The 14,272-nt window shown below is 45.9% G+C and overlaps 1 long non-coding RNA gene across 1 annotated transcript in view; it reads right to left on the reverse strand.

The window, feature by feature from the left end:
• LOC145534335 (uncharacterized) overlaps positions 1-14,272 on the reverse strand; it is a 67,378-nt gene that overhangs the window by 46,617 nt on the left and 6,489 nt on the right. The window contains exon 3 of the long non-coding RNA XR_014074475.1: positions 13,908-13,970. This is a non-coding gene — a long non-coding RNA (uncharacterized LOC145534335). The remainder of the gene's footprint in view (positions 1-13,907; positions 13,971-14,272) is intronic.

Below are 14,272 nucleotides of genomic sequence, written 5' to 3' on the forward strand. Positions count from 1 at the left end.
AACTCCCCTATACCCAACAGTCCCCAATCCTTACATACTTTGAGGGAAGGTACCCCCAGATAGTGGCTGGTTCCCAGTCCTAGATTTAAAAGATTCTTTCTTCTGCACCCCTTTGGCCCTAGAATCACAATACTTGTTTACATTCAAATCGGAACTCCACCATAAGCCCCTCAACAACTGACCTGGACTGTTCTGCCCCAAAGCTTTAGGGACAGCCCCCACCTCTTTGGACAGGCACTAGCCCAAAATTTACAAGATTTAACACTTGAGGGGGGAACCTTCATAATGTGTGTAGACAATCTCTTGATTTGTTACCCCTCCCAAATCGAGGCCAATCTACATGCCATTCAGGTCCTTAATTTCCTGGCCCAGTGGGGTTATAGGGTTCAAGCACAACAACAACTTTCCTATCTCAGAACAATAATGACCCCTGGCAGGCGCAGCCTTTCAGTAGACCCTATAGAGGCTATATTCGACCTACAGACTCCTACCACACACAAGCAGCTGCAAGCATTCCTGGGCCTAACTGGTACTGTAGGAATTAGATAACCAACTACGGACTTACTGAGCAGTCCCTATATGAAGCCCTAAAGATAATCAAATATGCCTTGCAAGGAGGCCATCCCAACAGGAGGCCATAGAAACCTTAAAATGTCTCCTTTGCAGAGTTCCAGCTTTAGAATTACCCAACCCTTCCAAGCTGTTCCAACTTTACATGCACAAAAAAGGGGTTGCTGCCTTGTGGGTCCTCACCCAAAGGCTAGGAGGAACTCCAGAGCCAGCAGCCTATCTTTCCAAACAGCTGGATCCCACTGTGAAGGGCTGGCCCCATCTTAGGGTACTGGGGGCATCATCCCTCTTGACAGAGGAGGCCCTTGAGTTCACCCAGGTGCACCCAGTCGGGTTCTCAACGCCCATCAGGTACCAGATTCACTTAATAATCAGGCCTCAGCTTGGCTTTCAAACAGGATCCTCATATATCATTCTTTTTTCTGAAAACCTGCAGATACCTGTGGGTATTTGTAGGACTCTCAATCCAGCTACCTTGCAGACCATAACCATATCTGTTCCAAGGTCTTGACAGTTTCCTTAAATACCCACCTGGGCCTCTAAGATTAGCCTCTGACCAATGCCGACAAGGTATGGTTCACCGATGGAAGCAGTTATATAGCAGAGGGAAATGCAAGGCTGGATATGCCGTCGTGTCCCTCCATGAGAACACGGGGGCCCGGGCTCTGCCTCAGGGCTCGTCTGCACAACCTGCCAAAATCACTGCACTCACCCAAGCGTTAGAACTGGCTGAAGGAAAATGGGTCACAATTTACACTGATTCTAAATATGCTTTCTTGACCCAACATGCCCATGCAGCCCTCTGGAAAGAAAGATGATACCTAACCTCCAAAAATAGCTCATTAAATACAGCCCTCAGATTAATCAGTTACTCCAGGCCATCCACCTGCCTGAAGAGGTAGCCATGGTTCACAGCAAAGGCCATCAGCAAGACTCATCTGACATTACAAAGGGAAACCAATTTGTGGACCAAGCTGCTAAGTAGACTGTCTCTAAATAAGCCGCACGACAGGGAGCTCTTGTTCCTGCTCCACTGTCACCTCCTCTACCTACCTATATGGAGGAAGAGAAGACATGGCAACCTGGAAGGGTTTCCACCTAGACTCATCTGGATGGTACGCCTCTGACGGGACTCTCCTTGTTCCTGGAAGCCTCCAATGAAAAGTCATTAAGACTCTCCGTGAATTCACACATCTGGGGAGGGGTGCCCTCTCTGTCTTGGTATCTAGAGTCCTAAAAGGCAAAGGACTTAATCAAGTAATCCAGTAGGTATCCAGCCCTTGTCTGGCCTGTTCCTATAATATCCCCCAGGGAAATAAACATCCTGCCTTGGTTCAACCCATCCAATGACTTGGGACTTATTCTGGGAAGACTGGCAGATGGATTCCATCCAGATGCTTCCCTCCCGGAGCTACAAATACTTACTAGTCTCCGTAGACACCTTCACAGGATGGCCTACCCAACAAGGACAGATAAAGGCCCAGAAGTTAGCAATAAACTTCTATAAGAAGTTGTTCCCCAATTTGGCCTTCCCCACTCCCTTCAAACTGATAAGGGGTCTTCATTTATTTCCACTATAACCCAGTCCATTGCCAAAGCCCTCAACAAAAGGTTTGCTCTACATTGCTCCTGGAGGCCCCAAACCTCAGGAAAGGTAGAAACAGCCAATCAATTCCTCAAAAACAGCCTCTGAAAACTAACCCAGAAAGCCTCTCTAAAATAACCCTTTTACCTATTCACAGTAGAATAACTCCAAAGGATCCCCTCAGACTGAGTCCATGTGAAGCCTTATGCAGATGTCTTTTCCCAACATCAGACTTCCTTACGGACAGGGAAACCCTAGGGTTACAATCTTATGTAACCAAACTCTCAATGTTTCAACAGGTTCTTAGGGAAACTGGCCTAAAAATCAACTCTCCTAGCCCTCAGTCACCTGTTCTTATCAGAACCTGGAAGGACAGATCTCCCAAGTCCCAACTGGATCTTATTTGGAAGGGACCTCTTCCAGTCCTCCTTTCCTCACCTGCAAATATCAGGGTTCCAGGAACCTCCAGCAGGATTCACCATTCCCGAGGGAAGCCTTGGAAACCACCCTCTGAAGATAGAAGCACTCTACCATCCTACACCTGTGAGCCATTTGAAGCCCTTAAGTTAGTAACAATCTAACTCTTTAAATACATGGCCAGTTGCCCATGTGATGGTCTTGATACTTCGACTGAATGTTCCTTCTTCTGAGCTGGAGCCTCCTGCGGATACTCCTCTCTCACACCTGCATACCCAACCCCAGTTATCCTGTTTCTCTGAGGCCTCCATCAGGCATCACTGTTAACCAAACACCACCCAAACTCACTCTCATTTCACTCTTCCTCTGGTCCACCACACAATCTAAACTCTCTCAACATCCCTTAGACCCAAAGGACTATTTATAGACCCGAGCTGCTGCCCACAACCTATCGCCCCACTGGCTATGCAACTCTAGCACCAGGCTTCAGACAATTTTACACTTGCCAATAGAAACTCGGTCCAGGGTCTCAGCTTACTCAGATGCCCAACTTGATCCTAGGACTACAAGCTTTAGGTCAGATCATGTAGAGCCTATCTTTCTTCCAGTTCTACGAGAATGTCTAAATCTCATTCCGGCCACTCTATAAACCCCATAACCTCAACGTGTTCTAACAAACTTCACCGAGGCTCTCATATCCCCCCTGTGCTTTCAGGGCAATCACCCATGGGGTATCTCATCGGTAACATTGCCACACAATGCAACCACACCTTCAGTCTGACCCTTCCCCCAAAAGTGAATAACACTGGAACACAACCAACCAAACTATCCAAGCTGCAGTTAAATGATACAAAAATCTACTAGCCCTCCCAAATTTCATGACCTTTTAGTCTCTAAACTACAGGTGCCAAACAAACCCCTCCCACAGACACCAGCAGTGCTTCCATCTCTGCAGGATGGGTCTCACTAAACGTCTCTGGTCACCCCTCACTTCTTGCACAATTGCTGGTCCGGGGACAAAAAACTCACTTTTTAAAATTCTATGCTCCTTTCAGCATCCACACAGGCAAATTTGGGCCCTCTGTTCCCCCTAGAAGTCGGCTGGGAGTCCCAATGGCCAATAACACCAATCCTCAACTACACTCTACTCCTAAGGAAGAAACTTACCCCTATCTCAAGGCCTCTTTTTCATCTGTGGGACCTCAGCATACGGGCACCTGTCCCAGGGGGGAAAGGAAAATGTTCCCTGGGTAACATCATATCACACATTGGCTGGGTTAGTGGATCCTCCCCAATGCCCACATGGTAGTCTACCTCTGAACAGAACACGGAGGGCAGCAGTGAGGCCTGTCCTCTTTCCCCTCATCTCTGTCCTAACAGGCATTGCCAGAATGGCAACAGGGTACCTCACTTCATATATTCACTCAACTAACCATGGCCATGTCCAAAATTCCTGGAGGAGGAAACAACAACCCACTCCAGTATTCCTGCCTGGAAAATCCCACGGACAGATGAGCCTGGTGGCCTGCAGTCCATGGGGTCGCAAAGAGTGGGACACCACTGAAGTGACTTAGTGTGCACACATGTCCAAAATGTCTACCACCTTGGGTGAACCTCACACACAAATAAACTCATTGGGAGGTGTAGTACTCCAAAACTGGCAGGCACTTGACCTTTTAACCAAAGCCCAAGGGAGCAAATGTTCCTTCTTAGAAGAATGCTGCGTCTACCTCAACTGCTGCTGCTGCTAAGTCGCTTCAGTCGTGTCCGACTCTGTGCGACCCCATAGACGGCAGCCCACCAGGCTCCGCCGTCCCTGGGACTCTCCAGGCAAGAACACTGGAGTGGGTTGCCATTTCCTTCTCCAATGCATGAAAGTGAAAAGTGAAAGGGAAGTCGCTCAGTCGTGTCCGACTCTTAGCGACCCCATGGACTGCAGCCCACCAGCCTCCTCCATCCATGGGATTTTCCAGGCAAGAGTAAAATCACACAAACCTATTTGAAACAAATTAAATCTTAAATGGGTAACCACACTTATGTCCTGGTTCCGATCAGAGAAACTTTTTTGTGTGGCTCTGGCCTATTTATCCCACTTACATGTATTTTCTTAATTCTACTGCTTGCTCCTTGCCTCCTCAACTTACTATCCCGGTTTGTTTCCTCCCAGGTTAATGAGATACAAGCCTAACTTCCGATGCAATAAGGATACCAGTCTTTAGCCTCTTTGACAACCTCCTCATACCATTTCCCCTCGGACAGACATGGACATCCCCATTTCCAACCTCTCTCGTTCACAGTTAGCAAGTGACAGATACCGAAGGCCCCTCTTTGTCCCTGGACGGCAGAAAGTAGTACAGATCAACAAGGCCCACCTCCCCTATGAATTGGGTTCCATGCACGTGAAGGGGAAATTTCAGGCAGGAAGTTAACTGAGAGCAAGGAGAGGCGTCCCCTTAGCTCAATGGCCACCTAATCCCACCAAGCAGTTTACCAGCCCCGCCCCAAATATGTCCCCATCAATACTCCAAAATAGTCAGGGGGATGGGGAAAAAACCCCTACCAGCCAACTGGCGGAACTTTCCCTACTCTGGCACATGCACACACCTCACACTCTCCTGTACTAAAGTAACCTTTGGTGGCCATTGGGCTCATTAACAGTCCATAAATATTCCATGGATACATCTAATTATAACACACTGAATTATGGGAAAGACATGCACAGTAGAGAATCTTGTTATATAACCTGCAGCTGTCAATCAAGGCTGTCAATCAACAACCCCCCTGGATTATGCAAACGACCTTGCCTTAAAACCTGTACCCCAGCCTTCATGGGCCACTGCCTCCCTTGGTGTGGCCCACTTTTCTCTTGAGATGTCCTCTCTGTTATTTCTTTCCTTATCATCAATAAACTTTCTTGCAATAGCTAAGACCTTGGATTCTTCTTTGCATCCTTACCAGGAACCATGGCCCATGGGAGGAGAGGTCTCCAGACTCTCCTCCGCTAACATTAAACAAAACAGATCTGGTCATATTATTCCTTTGTGTAAAACTCTCCTAAGCACATGACACAGACTATAAACAAAGCTCCTTAGTACACCCAAGTCATGGTCAATCTGTCCCCAGCCTCATTCCACTGACATAGATCATCCCATCACTCAATTCCATGTAATCAATGCAGTGATGCACATCATTTTCACATCTTTGGCCCTTGGAAATACTAATAGCTTTTCCAAGTGGGTTATTCCTTCTTTGTCTGCAAACTCCTAGACAACCTTCAAAACCTAATTCAAATGTCATCTCCAGAGGTAGATTTACTGTGAAGCCAATGAAATTTAAGTTCCAGGTCTTCCATTTCCATAGACCTCTGTTGAGACCAAGGGAAGGATTCTAGCAATGTCTTCACATGGACATTTGTTATCTATATAAAATTATAGGATTAAAATATTTTCTGTTGAAGAGCCATCCAATTGTATAACCTTCAGACCCTTTCAAGGCTGGATCTGCTCTGATCACTACTTGTGAAGTTTTCCAGGACCTACCTAATGGAAGCTGTCTGAGGTCCCTGAGCACTGCATGCATAACTGTGCTCAGTCATGTCCAACTCTCTGTGACCGCATGGACTGTAGCCTGCCAGGCTCCTCTGTCCGTGGGATTTTCCAGGCAAGAATACTGGAGTGGGTTGCCAGTTCCTTCTCCAGGGGATCTTCCTGACCCAGGGATTGAACCCAGGTCTCCTACACTGCAGGCAGATTCTTTACCATCTGAGCCAGCAGGGAAGACCTTTAAATAGGGAAGGAGATAATAACATGAACCTGTAATCTGAGAACAGTTCGTGTTTCAAGTGGTGGGGTGGTTTCATTTAAAAATACAGGGAAAATACAGAGGACATGAGTGGGAAACATAGAGAAAACGGGCATTTAGCTACAGCTAGGAGATTAAACTTGACATAGCAGCTAACCCAGTGCCCCAGCGCCCGCTGTTCGTTCTCTGTAGGGCCAGCCTCCATCGGTGCTCCCTCCACCTCCAAGAACCCACCTCGCTGTCACTTCTCTGGAGCTATTTTTGTGCCTTCCCATCCCACCAGCCCAGCTCTCTTTTCTCCTTCATTTCTGCAACCACAACCATCAATAAAGTATCACTATAAATAATTGCTGCTTTACTTATGTTAAACATCTGAGGAATTACTGAACTGTGCATACACAGAGAAACTATCCTTTACATTTCACCTGATAACCTAAACTATTCCATAATTAACTTCTAGTTAGAAAATTGTAGTGTTTTCAATCTCAAGTCATCCTTCTCTCCCATGTACCCAAGAGTGAGCTATGTCCTGGAAAAATATGACATTTTTCTGCTGGCAAGAGGCAAGGAGCAGGGGAAAGCAAAAGGCAGAAACAAACACATTTGAGAGTATTTCCCACGGGAAAGAATGTCACATTTGAAAATATCTGTCACATTTGTCTCCATTGTTTCCTCAGTTTAAGCCTAAGTTACCTGCTCTCTGCAAAACTACAAATGGAACCCATGCTGCAGAGCAAGCAATTCCTTACCCTCCTAGGTAGAGTCTGAGATCATTCCAGATTTACACAGTGAGTGACACAACCAGAGCATCACTGGGCTAGGGAATGGATGAACAGTTTAGCTCACTAAAAGGTAACAATTAGAAAAGACAAGGCCTGGGTTCCAGAAGAGAGTTAGATGGATTAGATGATCTCCTCTCTTCAACTGAAAATAAACGACCCCAGAAACTGTATGTCAACCCCCTAGACATTGCACTTTTTCGGCAGGAGCACCATTCAGACCCAAAGAGCCAGAGAGGAGTCCAATCATCTTGACAGGGTGTATAGGAAAGTTATTTGATTCTAGTTCATCCAGCACTTTCTGGTCTTGTGCCAAGGCACACACTGGCTGGGCACTGTGGATGGGGGAATGGGAAAACCCTCACTGCCCCTGAGAGGCACGCAGTCTGGTGGGGTGATGAGAAGGACGTGGGGCTGGCACAGCACAGGACTGTGGACCCGGTTGTGAGGAGGACAGTGGGAGCCCAGGGAGGCCCACTGCCTGCGCGCGTGTGTGTGAGGTGCTGTCTGGTAGAAAATCAAGACAAGTGGGTGGTACCCAAGAGAGGCCTGGTCTCTAAGGCAGTGACCGTCAAGGAACTTCAGCAGTAAGTAAATCTGGGACTCGGGGCCAGGACCCCTCCCAAGGACAGCCACGCCCTTACATCCCTTGGTGCCTTCAGGCGGGGTGCTTCTCTGTCCAGGGTGTGCTCGCCCCCTCTGCCCTCCTGGAAGCCACTGCTCTGCCGTGAGGTGAGACGCTGGCACTGACATGGCCCCACAGGCCCTGGTGCTGGCTCCTCTACTGTTTCCAACATTGTCATCATGCCAGCAGGGAACACATTCTGCCGGGACCAACACTCACCCAATATACTAGATCCTCTGTGAGCAGACAGCAGAGACCATGCTTTTCTCCCCTCTGCAATGAGCACAGCCTGGCAAGCAAGGCTCTTGGTAAGAGTTTGTTAAAATGAGTAAGGCAGGACTCCACCCTACTCATTGACAGAGAGCTTAACTTCCGCCCCAACAAAAGGAAAAAGCCAGACACTCTAAGATACAACAGCTTCTCTGGAACCCACCAGAAGGTGAACATAATTCTAGAATGACAAGATCCCTGAGGAAGGACAGTACACGCTGCTGGTCACCTTTGGTGGAGGGAAAACATCTGCCACGGAAAGCAGGGAGTTCTTAGAAAGCAGCTAAAACGCTGAATGAATTCTTTTTTATTACTTTTTTTAATTGGAGGATAATTGGTTTACAATTAAATAAACTCTTAAGTTTGGCCTTAGCACAGTTTACAGTAACCAGATGCCTGGGCACAAGGTCGGTGGCCTGTACTCGCAAACCAACTCTTTTCCGGGGCTTCTATCTGGCATCATGTGGAAGATGGTGGCTGAGCAGAAGACCTGCCCAATGCAGAGGAAGGACCAAAGGGACAGAGAGCCCCCACCTCCCCCTACAAGCCTAACACGGGGTATGGAGCCACAGCAGTCTTGGACAGAGGGCACCCCCACCCCAAGGCAGACCTCTGGGGCTTGATGGGGCAGGTGGAGGAGGGGCACCGAGGAAACCCCGACACCACGGATCCCACAGGAAGCAGAAGCGCTAGCAGACCAGTGCTGGAGGGCAAAGCAGTGCAGCCTCCAGGGAACCACAAACCCAAAGTCGACCTGTGCTGACGATGCAGGCTGCCCCACGCCTGGCCAATACAGCCTCACCTCCTGTCCCTCTGCATCTCTCAGAGGCCCTCTCCCCTCCCTGGCACTCTGCCTTGGAAACTGTAGCTGCCTTCACCTTCCTTCTCCTCTGACTCCTCAATTAAGGGAGACCACCAGGCCCTGTCTGGGCCCTCTCTGTGCTGCAGCTTGGAGACCCTCCAGGTGGTCAGTGGAAGCTGTCGTGGGCTCACCTCCCTCGTCTTCCTTCATACAGGGCTGACCTTCCTGTGCTGCCTCTTGTCCAACATGGGAACCATCATCTCCCAGATCTTGTCCAGGCACCTAACGTTTTACAGCTCTGGTAAATCTGGTGCCAGTTACACCATCTTGGACAGAGGCCAATGCTCATTTGACTTTTGACAAAGGTGCCAAAGCAATGCAAAGGAGAAAGGAAAGTCTTTTCAACAAATGGTGTAGAAACAACTGGATACTCAGATACTCATACAAGAAAGATAAACCTCAACTACCTCCCAACATACAGACAATGTTAATGCAATAAGCCTTCAGGGTAAAATACACATCTTTATGACTTGAGAATAGGGAAACATTTATTATTCAATACCACTAGCTGTCAAGGAGATGCAAATAATTAATACCACAAGAGTTAGCACTACACAGGCACCAAAATGAGTAAAATTAAACTAACACCAAACGCTGGGGAGGAAGTAAAGCAACTAGACCTCGTGTATTGTTGGAGGGTGTAGAGTGGTAGCTAGTAGTTTCTTGTTGAGACTAAACAGACACCTGCCCTATGGCCCAGCAATTCCATTCCAGGCATTTATCCAATGAAATGAACCACATTTACAAAAGACCTATGAAAGACTGCTCATACTGGTAATATCCAAAACTGAAAACTTTTGTGTTTCCAAAACTAGAAACTATCCATCAGCAGGGAGATGGATACATAAAGGTATGCAGTATGTTCACACAATGTGACAGTTCTCAGCAAGAAAAAGAAACAAATTCAAGCTACACAAAACACATGGATGACTCTCAAAAACACCAAGCTGAGTGAAAGAAGTGAGACCAAAAAGAACATGTGCTGCTGCTGTGCATACTGAATGATCCCATTTATTTGAAATTCTAGAGCAGGCAAAAAAAAAAAAAAAACTACTGAATGAAAAGAGAAGGATCCATCAAAAAAGAAAATTCTACAATATAAAAAAATATCGGATCAGTGCTACCTCTGGGGAGGGAGCAGCTGGGAACCACAGGAAAGGGCATGAGGGGACTTTCTGCAGTATGTAATTGCCCTGACCTTGACAAGTTGGAGTTTGGGTTACATTTCCCTCATAGCTCAGCTGGTAAAGAATCCGCCTGCAATGTGGGAGACCTACGTTCGATCCCTGGGTTGGGAAGATTCCCCTGGAGAAGGGAAAGGCTACCCACTCCAGTATTCTGGCCTGGAGAATTCCATGAACTATACAGTTCATGGGGTGGCAAAGACTCAGACATGACTGAGCAACTTTCACTTTCACTATGTAGGCAGTTAGCAAAACTCAACAAATGACAACCACAAAGATCTGAATGTTATATTAATTGTTAAGTCTTATCTCAAAAGAAAAAAGAATAAATGCATCCAAAAATGTAAATGAATTGATGGATGGGAAGAGGGATGATGAAAAAAACAAGAATGGTAAAGTATTAATAGCAAAATCTAGGTGGATGGTAGATATGTGGTCACTAAAATCCTTCAGCTTTTCTTTATGCATGAACATTTCACAATGTAAACTGATGGGGAAATTTTTGTTAAATGAGTCAGGCAAGATTCTAGTCTCAGATAGGTCAGGATACTAGGGCAGAGACTCAAGCACCCAGGTTAAAGGACTGGACCAGTTAAATAAAGACGGGATAATAGCAACAACAGCCATCATTTATCAGACACTCATCGTTCGAGGCCATGAACCCAGAACTTCTCAGAAGTCAGTTCATGAAGGCCTCCCAACAAACCCATTTCACAGGCAAGACACTAAAGCTTAGAGGATTTCTGTAACCTATCCAAAGTCTCACCCCACAGCTGGTAAGGAGCTGAGCCATGGCTGGAGTCCTGCCTGTCAGGTCTCAGGGCTCACAACCACGAGGTCCACTTGCCATCTGCGAGTGAAGGTGAGCGCCTGTTTACTGAAATCAGCGCTCAATGTCAGAGCAGGACTGACAGTGAAGATGACATGAGGAGTCATCCAGGTATTGCTGCTGTTTAGCTACTAAGTCGTGTTTGACTCTTTCCCAGAGATTTCCCCAGGCAAGAATACTGCAGTGGGTTGCCATTTCCTTCTCCAGGGGATCTTATCCACCCAGGGATGACACTCATGTCTCCTGCTTTGGCAGGTGAATTCTTTACTACTGAGCCACCAGGGAAGCCCGTTGAGGTATTAGAGGGCTTTATATTTCTTCTGACCGGGCAAAGGGTGGACTCAGGCGGTTAGGACCAGGTAGATAGCCTGAAGTCCTGCATAAGCTCCCTGAGGGAAGGGATCATATCTATCATTTGTGCTCTCACCTCCACAGGCATTGTGCATGGCAAACATTTACTGAGTGAATGAACAAATACACACAGAAACAGAAATGCAGGCAAACATTATAAATTCACAAGCAAGAATGTGACCACATGAATAGGAAAAATCAACTTTCTAGGTCAAGCTTACTTCTCATCAAAACTGTCTCTTTCAGATTCCCCTAAAAGAATATAAACTTCTTTTAAATGATATATTCTTAGAAAGTTTTAAAAGTTCAAGGTATCGCAAAATGTGCTCATTTCACTTGCTACAAAGGTAATGCTCAAAATCCTTCAAGCTAGGCTTCAGCAGTACCTGAACCAAGAACTTCCAGATGTACAAGCTGGATTTAGAAAAGGCAGAGGAACCAGAGATCAAATTGCCAACATTCACTGGATCACAGAAAAAGCAAGTCTTTTCCAGAAAAACACCTGCTTCACTGATTATGCTAAAGCCTTTGACTGTGTGGATCACAGCAAACTGTGGAAAATTCTTAGAGATGGGAGCACCAGACCACCTTACCTGTCTCCTGAGGAACCTATATGTGGGTCAAGAAGCAACAGTTAGAACCAGACATGGAACAATGGACTGGTTTGAAATTGGGAAAGGAATGTGACAAGGCTGCATACTGTCATCCTGCTTATTTAATTTATACGCAGAGTATATCGTAGGAAATACCAGGCTGGATGAATCACAAGCTGGAATCAAGATTGCCAGGAGAAATACAAACAACCTCAGATATATAGATGATACCACTCTAATAAGAGAAAGCTAAGAGGAACTAAACAGCCTGTTGATGAGGGGGAAAGGAGAGAGTGAAAAAGTTGGCTTAAAACTCAACATTCAAAGAACTAAGATCATGGCATTGGATCCCATCACTTCGTGGCAAATGCATGGGGATAAAGTGAAATGGTGACAGATTTTATTTTCTTGGGCTCCAAAATTATTGTGGATGGTGACTGCAGCCACGAAATTAAAAAACCCTTGCTTCTTGGAAGAAAAGCAATGACAAACCTAGACAGTGTATTAAAAAGCAGAGACATCACTTTGCTGACAAAGGACAATATAGTCAAAGCTATGGTTTTTCCAGTAGTCATGTACGGATATGAGAGCTGCACCATAAAGAAAGCTGAGTGCCAAATAATTGATGCTTTCAAATTCTGTTGCTGGAGAAGACTTGAGAGTCTCCTGGACAGCAAGGAAATCAAACCAGTCAATCCTAAAAGAAATCAACCCTGAATACTCACTGGAACGACTGATGCTGAAGCTCCAATACTCTGGCCACCTGACACAAAGAGCCAACACATTGGAAAAGACCCTGACACTGGAAAAGATTGAGGGCAGGAGGAGAAGGGGGCAACAGAGGATGAGATGGTTGGATGGCATCACCAGCTCAACGGACATGCATTTAAGCAAACTCTGGAAGATAGTGAAGGACAGGGAAGCCTGGCGTCCTGCAGTTCATGGAATCACAAAGAGTTGGACACGATTTAGTGACTGAACAACAATTCTTGGGAAGATTCCTTCTTTTGCTGACACTGGAGGTAGTTTCTGCACATTCTGACACAGACCAGGAAATCTGTAATAGTTCTGAGACAGTTCTGGAATTTTAACTTTCAAAAAATTTTTAGAGATGGTTTAGGTTAGCAACTTAACAAATGTAGGAGGTAAGAGTCTTGGAATCACTTTTCTCTCTTTTTCCTGGGGAGGTTCTAACCCGAGTAACATGAATGAGGACAATAGAACCTTCTTTTTGCTTTATCCATAATCCACGAGGAAAGAGCTGCTGAGGGAGCCTCCGAGGGGCTGGAAGGTCAGGGTCCAGGCCCTGGGCTTACGGCGAAGCCTGGTCTGCCTGCACCAGATCTATGTTTGACTTTCTTAGTGTTCTGGGGACTGTGGTGTTTGATTGGCTGGGATACAGAAAAGAACACCTCCCCTGAAGATACATTCAAAATAAAACAGTAGATGCTGGAGAAGGTGTGGAGAAAAAGAAACCCTCCTACACCATTGTGGAAATGCAAACTGAAGCCACTAAGGAAAGGAAAACAGTATGAAGGTTCCTTAAAAAACTAAAAATAAAACATACGATCCTGCAACCCCACTCCTGGCATTTACCTGGAGAAAACCAAATTCCAAAAGATACAGGCACCCCAGTGTTCACTGCAGCACTATGTATAATAGCCAGGACATGGAAGCAACCTAAATGTCCACTGACAGATGAATGAATAAAGAAGATGTGGTACATATACACAGTGGAGTATCACTCAGCCATAAAAAAAGAATGAAATAATGCCATCTGCAGCAACATGGAGGGACCTAGAGATTATCATACTAAATGAAGTAAGCCAGACAAGAGAAATATAATACTATATGCTATCACATACATGAGGAATCTCAAATACGATAGAAATGAACTTATTTACAAAACAGAACAAGAATCACAGACATAGAAAACATATGTACGGTTACCAAAGGCGAAAGAGGGGGAAGGATAAATCAGGAGGTTGGGATGAACATACACATACTACTATGTACAAAACAGATAACCAACAGGACCTACCTATATATCTATATAGCACAGGGAACTCTCAGTATTCTGTAACAACCTAGATGGGAACAGAATCTGAAAAAGAATAGATATATAACTAAATCACTCTGCTGTACACCTGAAACTAACACAACATGGTAAGTCAACTATACTCCAACATAAAATTTTAAAAAAATTTAAAAGATACTCAATAAATTTAGTCCATTCCCATGTTCTTCACCCAACACTCTCAACCCACTCCTGGAATAAGATGGAGGCCTATTTGCTTCTTGGTACAAGAGGAATGGGCTCCTCTTGGCATTTATCTGAGGGTCTCGCGGGCTCTGCAGATGCTCTTGTGGGCCAGGAGTCTGCCAGTGGCTTCTGGTGCTAACTGT

The sequence above is a fragment of the Giraffa tippelskirchi genome, chromosome 14, assembly GCF_054371585.1.
Source record: "Giraffa tippelskirchi isolate mGirTip1 chromosome 14, T2T-mGirTip1v1.2.pri, whole genome shotgun sequence".
Classification (NCBI taxonomy): domain Eukaryota; kingdom Metazoa; phylum Chordata; class Mammalia; order Artiodactyla; family Giraffidae; genus Giraffa; species Giraffa tippelskirchi.